The following is a 24,254-nucleotide window of genomic DNA, read 5'->3' as shown; positions in this document are numbered from 1 at the left end:
GTCCTTGGGGAAGTCAGGACGTTCATGGCTTTCATTTTCCTTATCTCTAAGAGTCAATATTTAACTCAGTAGGAATCTTGTCAGGATCAAATGAGAAAATTTGCCTAAAAATCCCTTATTAATTACAAGGGACTAAACAAATATGAGCTATGTCAATATATCAACAAAATATACAGATAATGAATGGCTGCCTTCAGGTAAGCTGTGATCAATAGATTAGGTGATGGGTTGTGATAAGCAAACAGACAAGTCCCATGTATGCATAGACCAGCTGATTTTACTATACTTCAGGGCCTCAGATTATATCTCTTAGTCTTGACAAGCACACTTGTAAATATATTATTAAAAATGTAATAAATTTCTTATATATCCAATCATGGAAGTGTCAGGAAAAAATCCTGTTTTAAAAAAATTTAATGATATACTCTTATAAGGTTAAGGAAGAAGCGGCCTTTTTTTGTGATTGAAAGAATGCCTGTCACTGTGCCTCTCAATTTGGAACAGAATACAAACTAGTCCTGAATTCACAGATGACTGGTTGAACCAGAGTGTATGGGAAATTTCCCAGGATTGGGCTGAAAAAAGCCCTAAAACTTCTCCCCTCATAGATTCACAGTCATTTGCTTCTCTAGAGCCATGTTCAAACTAGGGCATGGCTCTCTTCCTTGAGAGGTGTTCTGTGAGGACATTTTAAAGTAGGAAAAGAAAAACCAGCATTGCTATATAATCTGGTTTTTGTGTCTATTTGTGCTCATCACAGTAAGCATTTGGAAGCATTCTAGAGTCTATTGATCTGTTTACTTTAATCCAACCTCCAATTCTATCATTCATTTTAGTTCTATCACTCTAAAAAAAGCACAGGATCTATTATAATTAAAAACAAAACTTCTTTTTTTTGAAGACATATTCTTGCTGCCCATGGCTTCCAATAGTGTCTGTGAGCTCCAAAGAAACCTTTTGGCCTACACCTTAGGGATCATTGTGATTCTTAAAGCCAATCAACTACCATCCTGACCCAGTCCGAGGATCAGTCTAGAGGTACGCTCTACATGTAAAAGATTTTAAGAATGGGGAAGTGCTGATAGGGGAAAAGGAAGAAGTGGAAGAAGATAGAAGCAGAAGACATTCACTATTCGCTCAAGCATGAATTTGTGAAACCATGTATAATAAACAGAGTAAAGAGCCCTGGTCTAAAGCCAAACATAGTGCTAATGTGCTGGGTACCTTGGTGCACATCCCTTTACTCTCTAAAGTGACTTCCATTTCCTCACCCTTCTAGAGGGTTTGGACTGCATACCCAATCTGCTATCTTTATTGTTTTATGGATCCATGATTCCAGGGATTTTAATAGGGATTTAACAGAATGAATTACAGAAGGTTAACTGGGGAAATTCTCCTCTGCATATTGTAGTGTGATAAAATCAAGTGCTTAGGCTTACTGACCTAAGTTCTGCCTTATAATGTAGTTTCTTCCTTAATACTGACCTTTAGCTATATAATGACTCTACAACACACATGTGAATGCTCAGACTGGCTCCACTGAGAGTTGTCTTTCCTAGGGCTTCATTCATTCCAGAGAAGAAATAACCCCTTCGTGATGCCCAGAATTATGTCCCCACTTCCCCGCTCTAATGGAATGCTCTTGATAAAAAGTTGTGTGTGCTTTGATTGGCTGTACATTGGGGGTAGCACACAAAAAATATAGTGGTAGGATATGAAAATCATGGGCTTGGAATGGTATTCCGTAAAAAACATTCTATTTTATACTTAGAAGTGGAATTTTAGTCCTTATAGATAACTGATTCTCCAGGCATAATAACTCTTTACACAATGATGAAAACAATAGACAATATATACTTATTATTTATGACATAATCTAAATACTTGGAAATTGGAATAGGATCCCCATGAAACAAGTCTTAATGTACTAAGGCAGTCTCAACTCTGATAGCACAATAATGTCATGTTTTAATTTAATTTTTTTTTTTTTTTTTGAGAGAGAGAAAGAGGGGAGGAGTAGAGGGAGTCGGAGAGAGAGAATCTTCAGCAGGCTCCACACCCAGAGTGGAGCCTGACATGGGGCTTGATCTCACAACCCTGAGATCACGACCTGAGGCAAAATCAAGAGTCAGCCACTTAACTGACTGAGTCACCCAGGTGCCCCTCATGTTTTAATTTTTAAAATAACCAGGGCCCCACCCCTAACAATTAAATCAGACCTTTGAATGTGAGAGTTGTGTCCTGGAGAGTGGCACTTACAAACACCAAAATGCAAATGGTGCACAGGGAGATTTGCCACCCTGCTATTCTACTGATAGATGCAAGAAAACATTTGTAGACTCCTCACTTTTCCTATACACGCCTTCCTTCATTAGCACATATTCCAATAACGGAACAATTTTACATCATTTTTCAAATTTTCATTGAATTACAAGGAGCACGGGAGGATAAGGCCACTAGCAATTATCGTTTTGGGAAGGATAACGTTGCCTGGAAAAAGGCAGTCAGGGAAGCTCCTCCAGGTGGCCCCTGAGACCCCGGGAGATTTTCTCCTTTCTCACTAACTTATGTTTACCATCTGTAGAACGGAGGAAGCGTTTGCCTCTGACCACCCCAGAAGAATGATCTAAATGAAAATATAATTAAATATGTGAGTTCCTAGGAGTCCCTTCTCATAAGAAAGGTATGATGCAAAAATTAAGACATTGTGATAGTTACTGTGGTTATCACCACTATTGTTACTTCACTGTTGTAGTACAATATCCCTGTCACTCTGTTAACAATCTTCTTGGGACCAAAAGTGACAGGTGTAAAATGATTTTTTTAATGTCACACTTGCTTTGTCTTGTAAAGAAAAGTCTATGAAAAGTCTATACAAAAATATAGTATCCTTGTATGCTGAGTCCCGATACCCTCAGATCTAATGCACACACTCATTATTTCAGCTTCTCCACCCCTTCAATTACTATGCCTTTTCATTGAAATATAATGTAAAGCTTCAGCTGATTTGAATAGTGTTATAAAACACTGGAGGGACTCTCTTTAGAGCATTAAATTGTGTCAGCCTTTCTTGAATCCAGCTTTCCTGAATATCAGAATGACTTCTGTCTTGCTTCTAGAGGACAAACTCCATTTCATATGTGTCTCTTGCAGAGCCATGTAATACATGCATAGTATAGTAACTGCTGCTATGTGCTATTGAAGGATCCTGTATTCGGAGTAAAGCCCCTTTTCCTTACACGTACAATGAAAGAAACTGGACTGAGTTCTTCTCCAATCCTTTCACTTCAAATATTGTTGTGATCATATACTTATTTCCAAAAAAACCCCAATAGGATGTTTTTAAAAAGCTGAACTGTGACTAAAATTTAATGTGAAGAACAAGCCAAATATCATTTGCTAAAATAGCAAAGAAATCTTTGAATAGTTTAAGAGAATGTATGGGAACATAGGGGTTTTCCCCTGACAGATATTAAAACAGATGATAAAATTATAATAATTAAGGCATTGTCCCTCTGGCCCCAAAATACACTTTTGTACAATGGAATAGAATAGCACAAAAACCAATTTATGTTTATAAAAGAAGCAGTGAGAAAACAATGAGGATAGGAATTACTACAGTGATTGAAATATTTAACCGTTTCTAATTGCTACTCATAGTATATAGAAAATATGTTTTCCAAGTCAACAAAATTATTGTTTGCACATGCTATGGTTATCTTCTTTTATTTAAATATACTGATGAGTAGTAGTATTAGTATTGGTTTTACTATTACTATGCATTGATCAGAACTTCCAGAATTGTGACGTACAATGGCAATGATGGGAAACATCCTTCTGACTTGCCAACTAAGTGGATGTCGGTTGTTAGTTTTAAACACCTTTCTTTTATTGTCTTAAAAAGGTATGCATTCTCTTGCTTACCAAAAGTGCACTTTGATTCATGAATCTATGTTGCATTTACAAATAACTTTTCAGCATGTAGCAGAGGGCTTTCACATCTTTTTTCCTCAAGATCATATGATGTGATGAATCATGGTCATAGGTCACATCCTTAAATTTCTAGATTAAACTGTACTAGATATAGTTTTTATTTAAAGTAGTAAGAATTTGATATAGACTGTTTAATAGTTTTTCATCTATGGTCATAAGTAAAATCAGTTTGTGGTTTTCTTTTTGCGTTATTTTTGTTTAGTCCAAGTATGAAGTAGCCAATTTTTCATGCCAGAACTATGGCTCTTACCTAGCTGAATAGACAACTGCACAGGATGAGCTATATTACCCAAAGCAACTGGAGTTGGAAGGTTAGAGTTCAGCTGTTAGACCTGCTGAAGACAATGAATAAGTGTATATTTTAGTTTTCTTTACACAAGTTAAAACAACTTTGTGAACCATAGTTGTAGCCATATAATATCAAACCAATTTGTTTATTTGGAAATTAAAACTTTAAGTCATTGAGATTATCACATATATGCATAACACATATGAAAAAGAAAAATTAGGTGGATTTTCTTTTCCATTAATTAAATTACTGGCAGAATGGTTGGACTCCATGATAAAACTCAATCCAAAATATTTTTTTTAAAAAAACTAGCACTATATAAGGACAAAATTACTGTTTAAAAGAATTAATTGACCACTGTGAAACAGTGGGAAATCATAGGACATGGAGTTAAAAGATCTCGGCCCAAGTTAAAAACTATAAACTAGTTGCAAAATACAAAATCAACACACAAAAATCAGGTGTGTTTCTATACTCTAACAATAAACAATCCAAAACGAAAATTAAGAGAACAATTTCATTTATGATAGCATCTAAAAGAATAAAATACTTGAAAATAAATTTAATGCAGGAGACAAAAGACTTGTATAATGAAACTACAAAATGTTGCTAAATAAAATTAATGAACATACTGAAAAATGTAAAGGCATCCTGTGTTCATGAATTGGAAGACAATGTTGTTAAGATGTCAATACTACTCAAAGCAATCTACACATTCAATGCAATCTCAATCAAAACCCCTATGAAGTTTTTGGAGAAATAGAAAAATACTCCCTAAAACTCATATGGAATCTCAAGGAGCCACAAATAGCCAAAACAATCCTGAGAATGAACAAAACTGGAGGTCTCACACTTCCAAATGTCAAAACTTATTACAAACCTAAAGGCATCAAAATAGTGTGGTACTGGCATAAAGACAGATGTTTAGACCAATGAAATACAAGAGAGAGCCAGAAATTAGTCCTAGTTTATACGATCAAATGATTTTTGACAAGGCTGCCCAGACCATTCAATGAGGAAAAGACAGTCTTTTCAGCAAATGATGTTAGGTAAACATGATAACCCACATGCAAAAGAATGAAGTTAAACCCTTACCTTACACTATATACAAAAATTAACACAAAAAAAGAGATCAAAGACCTCGATGTAAGAACTAAAACCATAGAATTCTTAGAAGAAAACATAGGGAAAAATCTTCATGACATTGGATTTAGCAATGATTTCTTGGATATGACAACAAAAGCACAGGCAACAAAAGAAAAAATAGTAAAAAAAAAAAATAGTAAATTGGACTTCATCAAAATTAAAAAAGAACAAAACTTTTGTGCATCAAAGGACTCTATCAACAGAGTAAAAGAGCAATCCATGGAATGCAAGACAATATTTGCCAATCACATATCTGATAAAGGATTAATATCCAGAATATATAAAGAACTCATACATCTTGACCACAAAAAAACCTAATTAAGAAATAGTTAGAATAGACATTTCTCCAAAAAAAAAGGATATATAAATGACCAATAAGCATGTGAAACTTATTAGGAAAATGCAAATCAAAACCACAATGAGATACCACTTCACATGCATTAGGATGACTACTACCGACAAAACAAAACAGAAGAAAACAAAATGACAAGTTGTTGGCAGGATGTGGAAAAGTGAGAGCTCTTGTGCTTCACTGGTGGGGATGTAAATGATTCAGTCACTGTAAAAAACAGTATAGTGGTTCCTTAAAACAATGTACATAGAGTTCCCATATGATCCAGCAATCCCACTTCTGGGGATTTACCCAAAATAATTGAAATAGAAAGTGGAACAGATATTTGTACACCAATGTTCTTAGCAGCACTAGTCACAATAGCCAGAAAGTGGACACATTCCAAATGCCCATCAATGGTTGAATGAATAAACAAAATGTGCTGTATCCATACAATAGAATATTACTCAGCCTTAAAAATGAATGAACTTCGAAGACATCATGCGAAGTGAAATAATCCAGACACAAAAGGTCAAATATTTTACAATTTCACTCATATGAGGTACTTAGACTAGTCAAATTTATAGAGACAGAAAATAAAATGGCGGTTGTCAGGGGCTGGAAGGAGGAGGAAATGGGTATTACTGCCTACGAGATACTGAGTTTCAGTTTAGGAAGACGAAAAAGCTGTGGAGGTGGATGGTAGTGATTGTTGCTCAACAATATGAACGTACTTAATGCCACTGAACTCTGCACCTAAAAATGGTTAAAATGGTAAATCTCGTGTATATTTTACCACACACAGACACACACACAAACACTCTAAACTGCTTGAGGCTAGGGATTATGTCCCACTTCCCTACATATAAAATGTTCTCTACACGTCAGCCGCTGGTATCTGATGGAGCAGGCTTTGAAACCCAGCTTTTTCACTTATTGCCTATTTGACTAGTAATTAGTAACTTCTCGAAACCTCCGTTTCCATTTCTATAAAATGACAGTTATATTACCTACCTTGTGAGCTGACACGAAGAATAAATGAGTAGTGTATAAAGAAAATCACTTACTTATGAGGCTAACCAGTGGTAGGTATCAAATAGCTGTTGACTATTACTCTTATCCTCAAACTCAGCATCACTGACACAGTTCTCACCTCTGACATCACCTGTATGACGAGGTATGATGCTGGCCTTGATTTTCTGTCTATAAAGTGGGAACTATGTAGGCTACATCAGAGTTGCCGTGATGATTAAATGAGATTATGAGAAAATGTTTATAAGTTACAGGACTATATAAAAATAAGGTATTTCACTGCAGAATGATAAAATACATTAGAAAGTAGTGCAAAAAATGTTTTCAAAGAATACTTGTATTTGCCACAACATTTTTCAACATTGATTTTAAATGTAAAAACATATTTCAAAAGAAAATATGCAGGAACCTCCAAATCTGGAATTACAGTATTCAGGTTTGCCCAGACATATATGAAAAAACCAATCACCCACACACAAAATAAACATATATTTCACAGTGGCACTTATGCTTATGAAAAATAACCCAAATACTTATCATTCTGAAATGGTTGCTTACACCGTACCTCATGACCAAGGAAAAACTACCTCGGTTTCATCATATACTCAGCTTCGATGAGATTTTCTTAAAAGAGCCAAAGCCCCCACTGTTGAGTGAAACCAGATGCTCAGTGATCTACTGAGGGCATCTGGTTTTCAAAGGCAGCCTTGCAGAGGTTTTCCTACACCTGGAGGAAAGCGCCTGGCAAGAAGAGGCATTCTGCACATGCACCTTCTTCTTCAGGACAGCAGAGGGCACTCCAACTCCACGGGAGACAGAGCTCTCGGCACCCCCCCACCCCCACCCCCACCCCCACCCCCCTCAGCTCGCTTTACCTTCCCGGCCTTGCTGACTAAAGACTTGTGAAACCCAGACCCGCAGAACTCCCCTGTTCTCACCACCAAATTCTACTGAAAACCTGTTTCCATTCCCTGAGAAGTATCAGCACACTTAAAAGGAATAAATGGAGACTTGGTGAGGGGAAATTTTGTGGCACACCACACAGCCGGCGACCTCAGGCCTGACCAACTCCCTCTCACACCTCTTATATCCCGAAGACATTGAACCACGTCTGAGGCGGACACTGTGAAGGAGCGACCAGTAGTACTTCCTCCAGTCCATAAGCCCCAAGGAAATTTCCCTCAGGAATATTCCGTTCCAGCCAAACAGCCGGGACCTGGCAGCCTGGCTGAGGATTTGCACCAGTTCTCAGTAAGTCTCACAGGTAGAGGCAACAGGCTGGGTGCGCTCATGGCACACTGTCGGGGAAAGGTTGGGGCCACATGTCGCAAAGCAGTGGCCCCACTAGTCTTGACCAAGATAAACAGTCAGCTTCCTTAAAATATGTACATGAATAGAAGTTTCTGAGACTAACTCACATAGTGCAAAGTAACTCTGTGGCCTTCTAAAGTGGTGCAATGAAGAAACTGCAAAACAATTTTTTTAAAAAACCAAGAAAGAGGAAAGGTTTCATAGGGTTGCTGCCCTTTTTTACCTGACCCCCCCTTATTCAATTAGCCACCGACATGGCCCTAATTTAATTAAAAGAAAAACCCAGGTAAAATGCTTCTTGTCAGATCCTCTTCATTCCATTCATATCGCTTAGGAAACTAGATAATTCTCTGTAAGGTCATCCGATGAGGACTTCCTTTCCTCTCTGTTTTCTCTGTGACTGTCCCCATTTTCCTCACCCTATTTTTGTCCTCCAGTTTCCTTCAGTCAACATGATATACATTCTTTCCAGCTCAGCCAAGCATCGCAAAGAAATAAAACAACCATCCAGATTTGAATCTACATTAACTAATACCTCATTAAAGTCACCTTGCCTCCGTGGCTTTGCCAAAACTCTGGTGAAATCTACATTGAAGGCAACTCATTATAATGCCCTTCCTCAGGTGATTTAACAAGCTTCAGAAAATGGGGGTACATGGAACATATGATAAATTGTTAGCTCTTTTGAGGCATTGTCCTTAATGTGTCATAGCAATGTGGCATGCCCTCCAAATGGGCCTTAAAATGATCAAGAACCGGGTTCAAATCCTGACTCTGGTATTTTTTTTACCTGTATTACCTATAATACTTAACTTCTCTGAGCCTCCGTATTCTCAGATATAAAAATTAAAATAGGGACAATATAGGGTTGTTCAAATGACTTATACTTCATGTTCATATCTGAACAACAACCCTGGATACTCAGTAAACATGACATTCTCCCTTTGATTAAAGCAATCAATTAAATGTTTTACTTACTTCCAAGCACTTGTGTGTTTCTGGCCTAGGAGTTCAAATTCTTCATTTTACTCTCTCCATTTCAAGACGCACATGTCAGCAAGCTTCATGGGGGGAAAAAGTGGAGATATATTTAGCTACAAATTATTGTCCTTTCTTTTTCCCCTGAAAAATTCCAAAAGAGGCTTCTCTTATCTATCCAGAAAATTTTCTGGTGTCTCTGAAAATGAACAAACAGACCCAAGGAAGACTGACAAAGAACAACCTGACTTAACAAGATTTGTGTAGAAGGCTTTGGTGCAATACTCTCAGCATTTCTAAATCATACTGCACATCTAGGTTTCTTTCCAAATAGTATATTGATTACTTTCAGCCAAATTGTGGTCTTTCAAACAGCATGTTCCTTTATCATGGAACCAGCAGTTTCAGATTCCATAATTGAGAGCTACATAGTTTATAGGAATTGATATTCAGAATATGACTTTTTAGTTTGAAGCTGAATAATGATAGATGTGCATGGGGCCTGGTTGCTTGCTGAGAAAAAATAGTGCATTTCAAGTTTCCATATTTTTGCCAGGGGAAACGGCACCTTATGCATTCTTTCAGGAGAGAAAGATCTTTCCATCTATCATACCAGTTTAGGAGACCTAATTCTAGAAACGTCATTGTAATAGTTTCTTCTTTCCTGGGGATGGCTACTCAAAACTAAACAAACAGTTTTAAATTCACCTTTTCATTCCAGCAAAATCATTTGTTCCATACTATGTGTAGTGCTGTTATTCTATCTTTAATGGTCAATTTGGGATTAGGAAAAATGGTCACAGAAAGAATGTGTCACCTAGTTTTCCATGACAGTTCATGGTATATTTGTACCCTTCTAAGTTAAATGAAAGGCAATGCAGACTTCTTGGCCATATTTACTACTTTTTAAGTAGAGGTCAAGTAATCTTCATTATTTTTATTTCACCCATATTATTTGGAAAACATCGTGAATGACATACTTCCTCTTTTCTTCTCTTGAGAAAAAAAATTCAAGCTTTTATTAAAATATAAATCCTAAACTTAGTCTTTAAATTTTCATAAAATATTTTGGAATATATTTTTTAAACTCTCTAATTAATTGATAATGGCACGAACATCTTATATCCTGCCCATGTTTTTTTCTTTACAGAGATTCTAAACTTTAGTGATTTTTAATCAAAACAGACTTTCTGATTCACATCTCATTAAATATGAGTTTGAAAGGAAAGACAGACGTATTTTATGCAAAGATCTGGAATGTGAAGAACCTGAGAGATTTCTCCCATAGCAGCTTCCTGAGCAAAATATAGTCAGTTTGGTAAGACACATTGCTTACCTACTGCCCCAGAATATAAAGGAAATGTCCTGTTCTATCAGGTAGAAATGTATGTATGACACAGGAAACAGTTCAATTTACTGGTTCTATATGCATATGCTGCTCTAAAAAGCACATTTCCATAATTTATTACAATATCATGTAATTAAAATTTTGGATGTAACTCTGTAAGTGAGACTCATCAATCTGAAACTACATCAATCTGCCTTGATCCCTCTCTTCTCTCAAGTTCTAGAATGGAGTATCATGCACTTTGATATTTCAAATTTCATTCAAACCATTCCATATGTTTTGGCTTATACTTCAAGAAGATTACATATTCTTTGTGTACACAGACTCACAAAATTTTGCTTCTTATAGTCATAGTTTCTAAAAAAGTGACAGGCATCGAATAGGATCTCCAAAACCATTTTTTTCATAATAAATTGTTTTAGGAATTGTTATTGAACACAAACAAGACTTTTTTGAAATCACAGTTATTTTGTGATACTATTAATATAAAGAAATCATGAAAAGTTATTTGCAAGCTACAGTTCTTTACACTCACATACACACACACATAATCCTGAGCCCTAGGAGAGAAAATGGGGGGGGTCATCTTGTTCTCTTATCAAATCCTGAAAACTAATTTTACAAATTCAAAAATCATTATTTTTCTTGGGTATAATCATTAATTTTCAATGATGGTTCTGAAGAAATCTGTAAAACTATCTAGGTGATGATCCTGAAACCAAGTTAACTAAAAACATACATTAAGAAGCCAAGACACCTAGGTTTTGGAATTAATAAAATTCCTTGATAAAGTTTGCACACTCCAGTATGCAACTGCAATTGAAGATTACCTCCAGAACAGTCTCATTAATTTTGTGGAAGTACATAAACTGTATTTAAAGTTTTATTTTGTTAACCTTGATGTATTTGTTTTATTATATTAGAATAAAAGAATATGGTATTAGTGAAAGTGGAAGGTTTTCTCCTTTTTTGTAATTTCAGAATTATGCAAAGTGTCTCAAAGAATTCTAAGATATATGAAAATAAAGATATTTTTACCTAAACTAACTGGTCAATTGGTTAATAGTTCATCTTTACCGTTCAAATTCAGTAAATAAAAAATTTGTCTGATTTGTTTCTCACAGAAGCCACTTAAGCATAATAAATTACACAATAATTTTTTGTACCTGTGAATTTGAAATTAGAACTGTTTTTGAAGAATACCATGTGAGGATTAGGGAATCCTATTTTAGGAACTGAGTGACAAGTATTGTGCACCAAGGCAAAAGAAAACCAATCTATAGGAAATTAACTTGGCTTTAAAAAGCGGGGGGGGGGGGGGGGGCGGTGCTGAAATACAGGGAGTCAGAGTCTTCAGCTCTAACATATACCTTATTTGTACCCCCCTACACACACACATAATCAGTCACTTTTTAAAAAATCTATTACCAGAATTTATGTCAGAATTCACTTTTTAAAGCAAGGATGATTCTGAGCTAGATTGGATTCTTCTGGAAATAAACATGAGTAGTGGCTATTTCACCCAGCAGTCTCCTTTATCACTCTCAAGAAGGAAAGTCGACAGACTTTGTATCTGCAATGTAATTAGCTTGCAGAGGTAGGAACATAATGAAAGCAAAATTTACATTATTACAGCCTTGTGATTGCTTGCTTATTCTAACTAGAATAAAAAGTGAATTCCACTATGTACATGCAAAGATTTGTTGAATCCATTTTCTAATATTTTCCCTCCAGAAAAGCAAGAGTGTGATTAGCAAGCTGGAACACTAAAAATGATCCCTGAGTGCAGAGTTCCCATCCTGTGTCAGTGGGATCAAAGAAAGGGGAAAAGCTCCAAAACAAACACACTGAGTGTTGTTTGGCTACCATAAACTGTGCAACTCGTTTCTACTGCCAAGTTGCAATTAAATTGTATTTAGGAGAAGTTACACATTGTTCTTAGAAATCATACTCATAATAATCCTGTCAATCAAAATTCCTGCAACTGAATTGAAAGCTCTTTGTTGGGTCTCGCCATCAAGGATGAGTTGCAGGTGAAGAATTATTGATATCCAGATGCACAGACTACATCTTTAGATCCTATGGCCCAAGGTCATGAAGGTGAGGGAAGCAAAATAATGCAGTTCTCATCTAGCAATAATGGACTTGCCAGAATTTGAAACAAAACTTTCCTTCCAGCTACCGCTTTCATGTCAGAGAAATAAAATGCAAGTACAAAATTTAAAGCTTTGTGTGTCTAACCCTTTCTGACCCCTTTTACATTCAGTTATTAATAATAATAACTATGATAATAATGCTTATGCCCAGGGCTGGAATGAAGGTTAATTAGTTAATATTTATAAAGCTTTCTGAAAAATGAAAAGTACTATTTAAACACTAAGTATATTCTTTTCTTTTCTTCTTTCGCCCTTTACTTTCATTTCCTTCTTTTATCATAGATCAATTTATTTTTCCTCCTGCCTAGCTAATTTTTTTTCACTGGTTATATTTTTCTACTCTTTTTTCTATTTTTGCCCTTGACTCCACATTGATCCCTATCACTGTCACACTTCAACCTTACCTATGCTCCTCTCTTCTCCAGTGCTGCAGGCACCTCGTTCCCATTTTCATTTCATTTTTTTCTCTCTAGTTCCTTTATTCACTCCTCATTCTCATCTTTTGCCTGTATATTCATCTTTTTCATTTTTCCTCATTTTTTAAAACATTAGTAAAATAGTAGAAGTGATACAGCTGTCAATTAAATTTTATCCCCATGTTACGGGCTATTGAGACCAAGAAGTAGATGAATCCGAATGGTTTTCCCCAGTGCTTTCCTACTAGATAGCAAATTCCAGGAAATAATAGGCTGTGACCATCTAGAAGAGTCCCCCCTTGTTTCCTGCAGAATCTCAATAAAATATTGCTTCTATTTCTTAATATATATTGCATTATTTGTTTCAGAAGTACAGATCCTAGAGGGGAGGGGGGTGGGGGGATGGGTTAGCCTGGTGATGGGTATTAAAGAGGGCACATTCTGCGTGGAGCACTGGGTGTTATGCACAAACAATGAATCATGGAACACTACATCAAAAACTAATGATGTAATGTATGGTGATTAACAGAACAATAAAAAATTATTTAAAAAAATATTGCTTCTAATGAATCCCTCCACTCTAGGAGCTTTTAAAAAAGTCTTGATGATACTGAGTTTTCAAAAGGCTTATCAGTAGGGCATAAGTATTGTGTCAGGTTTTAGCTGGTTTCACATATATATTTCCCATTGTAAGTGCAAATTCTAAAGACTTATTGACCAACAATAAAGAAATTGGAATTTGTCAATTTATCATCCCCTTTCTAAAAGTAAAAGTGTAGAAATAATGCAGCTATCCCCTTAGGCCTACACAAAAAATTTAATTGTAGTTGTAAAGGACCAAGCAATTTTTAATTCTATATTTTAATGATATGTTTCAAGAGATTCTGTTGAGAGTTTTACTCAGATCTTAGAAATAAGATGCCAGACATGAAGACCTATTCAGTTTATAAGCTCATGACTCAACCAGTTGCTTCTTAATTATTCTCACTCATCAGAATCCCTATATCTAGTTATGTACATTGTCATATGAATAATCTAACTAAATCACTTAAACATTGCTATATTCTTGCTCAGATGCCTTTAGGACTTTCCAATTGCTTATAAAGTTCAAAGCTTACCACTTAAGACCTGCAAAATCATTCCTCGGCTTATATTTTCAAGTCCAATCAAATATATAGTAAACATATACTATGGTGCTATGTTAGGTGCTGCTGGGCTACATCTTAGGAAGTACCTATAGAGATCCTGAGAAGTATAAACCATTGTATTTAAAACCAAAGCATTCAGCAGAATGTGGTAGGGCCCCTCTGTTCAGCTATACTCATCCAAACTCTTGTTGCCCACCAACCAGTTAACTGGTTTCACAACATCTTCTGTGCTTTCCAGTATCTGTGCAATTTCATAAATCCAGTATGACCCTGCCACTTCTCTCTGCCTACCAGAAATATAACTGTTGCTCTGTACACTTATTTTGATGATTAACCAAGTACAGTCCTGTTTTATTTACTCAACAGATAGGCATTAAACTCCTACAATATTCAGGAAACTGCACTGAGTTTTGTAGAAGCTGTGGAAATGTATGACACAGTGGCTTGCATTAAGAGTATTTATCTTCTCAGGGATATAAATAAGGAAGAAGGTGTATTAAGTAAAAATGAAAGCCATCAGCTAAATATTATAGGTGTACAGATGAAGAAGGAAACATTTTCAGCAGGGAGCAAGTAGGTAATATTACAACTGGGTATGTTACTGATGGATAAAGAACAGAAGGTTGTTTTAAGCAGATGTATTAGTTATCTATTGATGTGTAACAAATTATCCTAAAATTTAATGGCTTAAAGCAATAAAAAACTTGTATTTACAATCTCACAGTTTCTGTGGATTAGGAATCTGGGTACAATGCAGTTCAGTATCTCTGACTTAAGGTATCTCATGAAATTGCAAGCAAGCTGTTTGCTGGAGCTGCAGTCTCTCTGAAAGCTTGCACTTCCACTCACCTGATTATTGGCTAGTCTCAGTCCCTTGCTGTGTGGGCTTTTCCACAGGAATACCTTATGACAAGGCAGCTGGCCTCCTCAGGGTGAGAGACCCAGAGAGATAGAGAGACAATGACAGAAAGCAAGTACAACCAAAGCAGAAAGTGGAGCTTCATAATCTGATCTCAGAATCAACATCATATTACTTCTGCGATTTTCTATTCATTAACATCAAGTCACTAAATCCAACCCACACTGAAGGTGAGGAGATTACACTAGGGTGTGAATACCAGGAAGTAGAGATCATTGGGGCCATGTTAGAGAATGACTTCCACAGCAATGATGATAATACAGTAAAAGGGCAAGGGGCAAAATATTTAGGAAATGGTAAGGAGTCCAAGGTGACTAGACATGTCACGAGAATATGGAGAGTCTGATAGTGCTGAAGAGTCTCATTTTATGGAGCTACTGGAGAAATGTTGAAAATATTTATAAGAACGCTATCATCAGGGGGACTTTTCTAAAAAATTCAACTCATTGTATTAAGAAGCACAAATTTGAGGTAGGACCTTCTGAATAAAGTTATACAGTTAAGACATTTACATCATAACCAAAACATTACATCCACTTGAAATGAGAATTATTCTGAATTGTAAAATTTTATTATATAACACTTTATGCACAATATATAGCTTGTCAACCCACCAAGACTAAATCTTAAGGCAATGATAGGCTATGCCTTTGTATCCCCGTTGTGTCTAAAATAATGTGTTTAGATAGTGCTGCATAGATATTAGCTGAAAAAAAAAGCAGGAAAAGGCTCATGAGAAAGTAGTATTCCAGAAGGGAAAAGAGTTTCAAGAAAGATGTGGTGATTTTCTCAAAATAACACCAAGTATTTGAGTTGTAACTGAAAAGAGATGCCTAGATATCAAAAGTTAGCTATCTTTCCAAAAGCAGTATCAGTGGGGAGATAATGTAGAACCCAGCCATGGTGAACAGATGCAGACCAGAGAAATGGAAGAACCCAGGATGAACTTTGTTTGCAGGGAGTTTGGTGGTGGTGCTGGGGAAAAAAGAAAGTATTATAGTAGCTAGGAAAAACTGTGGTTGAAGTAAGCGAATACTTGAGCACATTTTTGGCTGAAAGGAAGCAGTTAGTGGAAAGGGGAAGAATTTAAAGACTTGTGAGAGAAGGAAGACTTTATGACGTAAGTCTCAGAACAGACAGAAAGGGATGAGGTTTAAAAAAAATGCACAGATGGTGGCATTAATCGCAGAAAGACACGGGAACAACTCTTCCTCTAAAAGACAGGAGGAAAATGTGTGTGATGTGTGAGAAAACATTTTTTAATTTACACAGTCCCATAACAAAGTCTCTGCTATCAAACTGATCAAAATGATTATAAGGACCATGATATATTCTGGATTGTGGGTCACAGATACAGATAATCTAAGGGTACAATTAGGTATATGCAAGGCAATGTAAACTGAATCCACAATAGTCTCTTTTGTCTAATATTTTTGTTTTACTTCATATACTTCTGCCTGATGGGACCTTATGGAAAAATCTATTCTCATAAAATAAACAAAGTACTCATAGAGTTTTATGTTAATATTAGGTTAAGTGACTTAAAAAGAACGTCCTTTTTTCCCTAGATCATCAAGAATTCTCTTTAATGAATATCTGAGCTCCTACCATATGAAATGCATCAAGTTAGAAAATGTAGAAGAGACAAATACAAGAACAAGGAGTTCATTCCTTACAAGAGAGAAAGGAGGGTGACAAGTATACATATTCCCCTGAAGCAGAATAGATGGTGCAGAACTGTCAGTAACAAATTCATGGGAATTCAAAGAAGGTAAAGGTGGCCTCCAGGTCTGGTCATCAGGAAGTCTTCATGACAGAGATAACAATTTACATGGAATTGGCATCCGTTAAGACTTTTAAGAAGAACAATGAAGAAAAAGAACACTCAGGTATGAGGCAACAACATGGATAAAGATATGGAGGTGGAAAGTTAAAGAAAATGTTCAGAGAAAATCAAGTATCCCAATTAGGCCCAAAGATAGGGGCATGAGGGGAAGAGTTGGGAGATAAACCTGGAGCATCTGGGGCTGTAATTTCATCAGTGAGTCAACAGATACAAATATATGTTTGAAGAAGCTCAATCTAGTGGTGATATGCTTTGGAGTTAGTAGAAAAAGATACGGAGAAATCAGTTAACAGCCTGTTGCAGTAATCCAGACAAGCAAATGGGAACATAAATGGAAACAATGTCTGAATGGAAAGCCTCAGTGGGTCCCTGGGTGGCTCAGATGGTTAAGCGTCTGCCTTTGGCTCAGGTCATGATCCCGGGGTCCTGGGATCGAACCCCGCATCGGGCTCCCTGCTCGGTGGGGAGCCTGCTTCTCCCTCTCCCTCTGCCTCTCCCCCTGCTCATGTTCTCTCTCTCTCTCTCTCTCTCTCTCTGTATCTCTGTGTCTCAAGTGAATAAATAAAATCTTAAAAAAAAAAAAAAAGGAAAGCCTCAGTAGGATGTGTAAGGCATTGGAAGGTGAAATGAAAAGGATAAAGCAAATGACTGGATGTGAGGGTGATGAGGGAGAACCAGGAATGACTCTAACAGTTTTCAGTTTTGTTACCTATGCTGCCAAGAATTCTTAGAGTTTGGAAAAGGGACAGTCTCCAAGAATAGCAAACTAAGGGTAGTATAGAGCAGTTTGGAAGTCAATGCATACTTCAGAAAATTTACTCTTTGGACCCGAGAGTTAGATAATGGCCTGAGGGAGAGGGAGAAGCTACAAGGGTTTTAAAATATCTACAAAGGATAAAAGCACCAGAATTATTTGGAATTTCAATTCTAACAAAAGATCATGAGAAGCAAGAGGGGAAAAATATTGCTGTAGTGTTTTCATACTACAGACACCATAACAAGCAGAATGCTAGTGCTAGGAAATAAAGCTACTACATAGTAGGTACTGGTGGCAAAATGTGGTCAACTTCTGTAAGACAAAAAGATATTTTGCCAGAACATTCTGCAGCAGTCACTTCTTAGCAAAATATTCCTCTAACATCAACTGTTAGCTCTTCAGGATCAAGCACCTTTATGGGAAATTCTAAAACATCTTTAGCTTGTTCCTAATCAGGGAGACCTGAGAACAGCATAAAGCCATAAAGAAGCCTGAATTATAATAAGCACAAGTCAGCCAATCAGTGTAAGATATATTAGTTATCTCCCTGGCAAAGGATGCAGCAAATAGGTGCTCTAACCTGTCATTCTGCACTGTGAAGTACAAAGATTCATCTCAAATGAGACCCTAAGTTCTTTTTTTTTTTATTTATTTTTTTCTTTTCCTTAAATCAGCAAGTCCACCACATAGGCTCTTACTGCTATTAGAGACATATGTCTCTTAATCCAATGGTATATGAATTATAGCAGTAAATGGCTTTGAAAGTGCCTCAAAAGCAAAATATGGAAATTCCCACCCCACTCTCCCAAGAGAATAGGATGAAGAGTCATTATGTTTGTGAATTCAGAGAATGCTACCCCATTGTTCAGAGACAGCATATATATAATTGTTTGTCTCTTTTTCTCTTTGAAGTATATATTTTTTTAATATGAAACCTCAGACATACTCAAGGACAGCTTGCCAGGTTGGTCAAGAACACTACTATATCTACATATTCACTAAGTCATAAATCTTCTATACTTTGGCTATGCATACATGACATATGACCCTTATTTCTCCCCTGTGGTAGCTTACTCAGAGACAAGAGAGGTCTATGAAAGCACAGTGCTTCCTTCACAGGAAATATTTCACATATACCTCTGCACCTATGAACACATCAAGTAACTGAGGTATAGTTTGGAAAAGAGTGTAACATTAATTCTCTTAAACAGACTAATTTGGCTCAAATAAGCAAGAATATTTCCTTACGTATTTGTTAATACAATAATGCTATCTCCGTGTTTCTAGACTTTGGTTATGTTTTCTAAGAGCTAATAAACAATTCTCTGAATTCTTCAGGTATTCGGTTCAATCTATCTGTCAGACATTAATTAGTTCTATAGCAATCTCTCCTGGCTGTCCTGTGGAAAGGCAGCGACAGTGAAAAATCAGGCAGGATGACAAAGGAAATACTTGCTCCATTCTGACCAGAAAAATCTGTCATTAATAGAAGGTTCAACATTCAGATCTAAAGCTCATTTCTCTTTCCCATGTGAAAAGAGACAACTGTATTATGAACATTAGCCACATTACCAGTAGAACTGAGAGATGGTTATTTGGCACTTTTTTCACTAATACTTATAAAACAAATAGGTATAGATCTTTTGGGTTTGCTTGAGTTCACTGGAGAAAATGACACTTTTAATAAATATGCCAAGCAATTCAGTGAAAAGGGACTTCCAAGCTATGGGTGCCATTCATATTTTCCAAAAATGTAATCAGAAAAAGATAAGGAAAACTAATGCAGTGTTACTACTTCTAACATTTCTCCATTTCACTTAATCACAATGTCTACTCAAAAAGTAGCTCTCATTTCTCATGTTTCACATATCTTTAGCATTTCTTTTTCTCAGTCTTTTGGTGTATGATGAACTCATCAAGGTTCTCAATTGCAAGTAACAGAAGTCAGATTTGGCTTATGTAAACAGAAAATAAATTATTGGAAGGACATATAGGGCCTCATGTAATTGATGTGCCAACTGGAAAATTAGCTGGGAAAGTATCTAGGAACCATAGGAAGTAGGTGGGTAGACAGCAGAGAACACCACCATGTCACACCACAGGGGTGGTCTAGACTTGACTTCACACCACTCCAGCACCACAGTCCCCCAACAGGCCCAGCATCTGTATATCATCATCTAGATTCAAAATCCCAGGATGGAGCATCCAATCAATAGCACTTCACTCACTGAGAATGAGGAGACACTGGACCATACAGTGTTTTTACTGGGAAGTATGATTCTGACTGTCAAGACACACAAAAGAGTAATTCAACCCACGTAGGTCAGAGCTTCACATGCTGGGCAAGCAAAAAACATGGCAATATCTATTATGCATGCTTCAAGAAGAATGACACTCTAAACCTCACATAATTATAGCTCTATGTAGTAGGCATATTGAATTTTTTAAATTTGGAGAATGGGACAGAGGGAAGTGTATTGAATGTTCCTTTTAGAGAAATTTCATTATCAAATAAGGGATAGATAGGTCAATATGTTTCTGTCCTATAAGGCCTAGAAGGAGAAAGTATATCCCTCCATCTTTTTTTAACCCTCTCTTTTTAAAAAACATCAGTATCTTTATTAATAAATGCCATTTTAACACCAAGAATAATGCAACATTAAGCTAGTTCATTTGAGAAGTTACTTTTATGCTAAGCACCATTTTAAGTGTTTTATGTATATTAACTCACTTACCGGGATTTACTCACTTTATTTACTGGAGTTTCTAAAGGTTTCTGAAATCACTTTTGAGAAAATAAGCTCAGGTAAGGTTATTAGCAACCACACGTCTCCTCAAATGCTGGAAAAATCTGGAACTACCCAAACAAACAAACAAACAAACAAAAATCTGGAACTACCCAAAAAATTGGTTCTTAAAAAAGTAACATCATTTTCCGGAAAACTGAAGAGGGAGTGATTCTTATTTCAAAATGTACGTTTGTTACTCTAACTCAGATAGGACTGTAATACCACCAAGACAGGATAATAAAAATATAGTTTTTCTAGACAAAGTATCCTCAGTAAAATTACAAATGGTAATTTTTATAATTATCCCTACTTTATTAATTGCTGAAAAAAAATCCAGGTTGGAAATGTTTGGGGTAAGGGACTAAAATCATAGACAACATTTTTAAAAATCACCTCCATATGTCAAAAAATCATAGACCTTGAACTGTAGACCTCAAACATAGCCTACCATGGAGATCATCCAAATCACATATAGTCCCATAACATAGGTCACTGGTTGCCTACACAATATCCATGATCTCCTCATTCACCAAGAGAACCCCAGGAATCTACCAACTAGAAGAAAACATTCCCCAGCCTCACAATAATTATAGGTAGCAATCATGGGGTGGCGCACTAGGAAAATTCTTTATAAAGGGCTCTTTTTGACCTTCGCCTAGTCCACCTTTTTGGTCCTTTTAGGCCTTCCCAGATCTTCCTCCTACTCCCTGCCTGGAATACAGATACAATTACTAGACCTCTTATAGTCAGTTTTAGGCTATAAGATGATACAGAGGATTGAAGCTATGAGGTAAGGATGGCAGAGAAGAAAGACAGAAAGAGACAAGATCCCTGAAGATGGGATACAAATACCGTATCTACGCTAGACTACAACCTCTGCTCTTCTTTTATATAAATTCTATTTTGCTTGAGTCAAGGTAATTTGAATTTTCTGTTATGATGCTAAACACAATCCTGTTACACCCTCCTCTTTCTTTGAGTTTGATATTTTAGATGGATGCATCATGTAGAACACATATGAAAAGTTCTAGTAATGGTGCCTTGGTGTTTGTCTATCAGTTTACCATTGAAAATGCTTTCCAAATACATCATCTCCTTTTTCTCCCTTAAAGAAATTAAAGATAAATGAAGTTAAATCATTTGAAAATGTTGAAACATGCAGTGAAAACACTAGATATACTAGAACTAAGATTATCTGACATCTTTTCTCATCTTTCTATTACTGTCTTTCCTTTAATTATAGCTGTGCTGATACGGGTTAATTTACTTTTATTTTTATTCTTGTATGTAGAAAAAAGGACATTTCAACTTAGATGATTTAGTTTCTTATTACTTTTGGAAATTAGCTCACAAAAGGTTCTCTGAACTCCACAAGTTTAGATTCCAATTTAATGTCTCTAATTTAATATAAAATATTCACTTCTCTTTTTTTCTCTTTAGATTCCCTATACCCATTTATCCCACCTCCCATCTCCCACCTCTGTGCCCCTACTCAAATCTGTTCTCTATCTATGAGCTTAAGAGCTTAGTGGGTCTTTGGTTTTGTTTGGTTTTAGTTTTGGTGGGGTTTTTTTGTTTTGTTTGGTTTGGTTTGGTTTGGTTTGGTTCCACATGTGAGAAATCATACAGTACTTGTCTTTCTCTGTCTGCCTTATTTTTTTTTAGCATAATGCCTTGTTGTCACAAATGGCAAGATTTTACTTGTTTTCATGGCTGAATCATATTCTTTTCTTTTGCATATATCTCACAGATTTTTATCCATTCAGCCATCAATGGGTATTTAAGTTGTTTCCATATCTTGGCTACTGAAACTCTAATAACCTGAGAAGTGGTAATGTCATGTGAAATTATCCTCATTTTATAGATGGTAAAACAATTTCAGACGTTAAGTAATTTGCTCAGGATTATAGAGCAAGTAAGTAGAGCATCTTTGATGTGAACTTGGGTCTTTAAGCCATATTCCATCTTTCTACTGTCATGCTGCTTTATCTAAGAAGGTTCTGTTTTCCCAGATAATACTATATTTCTAAAAAATACAACCAGGTGCTCACTTTGGCAGCACATATGCTAAAAAATACAACCAGGTATTCAACCTGTAACAAGTAAATGCATTTACTTATTCTTCATATTAACAACTTCAATCCAGTGAGAAAGCATTCCATTCACAACTCAATAGCTATGGGCCAATGAGAAACACAACAGTCTGAAGGTGATTTACCAGCTGTCCCAAATTCATTTTGGAAGACCTCAGGAACATTGTTTTAGAAAATCTCAGTTATCTGACTCAAGCACTCAGAATAAGTGAGCCAAAGAGATACAATGTGAGTGGAAGGAATTATTAAATGAAAAGGAAAGTCTTATAGGTTCATTACTTACTGGGGATGTAGAGTAAAAAAATGATTTTTAAATTAGCTGAATATAAATAATGGTGGAATTTTAGTATAAATTATATAACTAACTACATAATCGAAGCTTACTACTTTTTGATTTTATGTTTCTCCACATTAAAAAAAAAACTCTGACAAACACTCTGAAGCATAAATTGTGCAGTTTTACAAGTGTCATTGATCATGTTTTCATCTATCCATTAGTAGTAGGTGAATGGTCACCACTATCTGTTTTACAGGAAAAAGGCAAAGAATGAGCCCCAGATTCTAGATTCCAACTACAAAGACAAAAAATAGAACCAGTGACTGAAATAGCTCAACAATTTTTTTCTGCACAAGTAAAAATAATTTTAGAAATTAAGACTCATCCAAAACAAAAAGTAAAGTATACCCACCAAAGAATCTAACATAGTAGACCAATAAGAAGTTGGACTTTGATGTTAGGAAGACCTAAGATAGAGTCCTGACTTGGTAACCAACTGGCTATGTGGCCTTGAACAAACCAAGCAAACTCCCCAAGGCTTGTTTTCTTCACCTATCAAATGGGAATGATACAAGTGCCTCAGAAAGCTGTCGTGCAGAGTCAAGAAGATAATGTTGTTGCACGGTAGCTGGTAGGTAGAGGAAGTACTCAGAAAATGTATCATCATTGGGGTGCCTGCGTGGCTCAGTCAGGTAAGTGATGGACTCTTGATTTTGGCTCAGGTCAGGGTCAAGGGATTGTCCCCATATCGGACTTTGCCCTGGGCGTGTAGCCGGCTCAAGACTCTCTCCCTCTGCCCCTCCCCCTGCCCCTGCTTGCACATGCTCCCACACACATGCTCTCTCTCTCTCTCTCTAAAAAAAAAAAAAAGTATCATCATTATTATTTTTTAGATAGATCATAATTAGAATTTTCTTTTCCAATGTCTCAAAGACTTTGTGTATTTCTTAGGTCAAAAGGGGCACGGTTTACTAAAAAATATCTCCAAATAGCATTGCCATTATCAACTTACTTGTGTATGTGTATTAGTGCACAAGTGTTGCCCAAAACATTGTGACAAAAGCAATGAGAGATTCCTTCCTTCCTTCCTTCCTTCCTTCCTTCCTTCCTTTTCTTTCTTTTTTCTTTTCTTTCCTTTTCTTTTCTTTTCTTCTCCTTTCTTTTCTTTTTTTGGAAATGTACCATTTTGGACCAAATGGTGGGCCAAAAATAGACTGTATTTTTCTTCATTCAAAATGTACATATTATTTGAGGCAAGAGTAGGTAACACTAAGACGGGTTTCTTTCCTGAAATTTATCTTGTTGAACCATCATCTCTTGAAGTACAGAAAGAGTGGTTTAGTATAATAAATAGCCTTAAAGAAGAATTCCAAAATTCTTCAAATTCTGAATTTTAAGGAGAGATACTTCATCTTCTATGTGTCT

This window comes from Callorhinus ursinus, unplaced genomic scaffold (genome assembly GCF_003265705.2).
Source record: "Callorhinus ursinus isolate GAN/ISIS: 27379988/994484 unplaced genomic scaffold, GSC_fseal_2.0 scaffold10, whole genome shotgun sequence".
Lineage (NCBI taxonomy): Eukaryota > Metazoa > Chordata > Mammalia > Carnivora > Otariidae > Callorhinus > Callorhinus ursinus.
The sequence above is the reverse complement of the archived record's forward strand: the minus strand, read 5'-3'. Positions refer to the sequence as shown.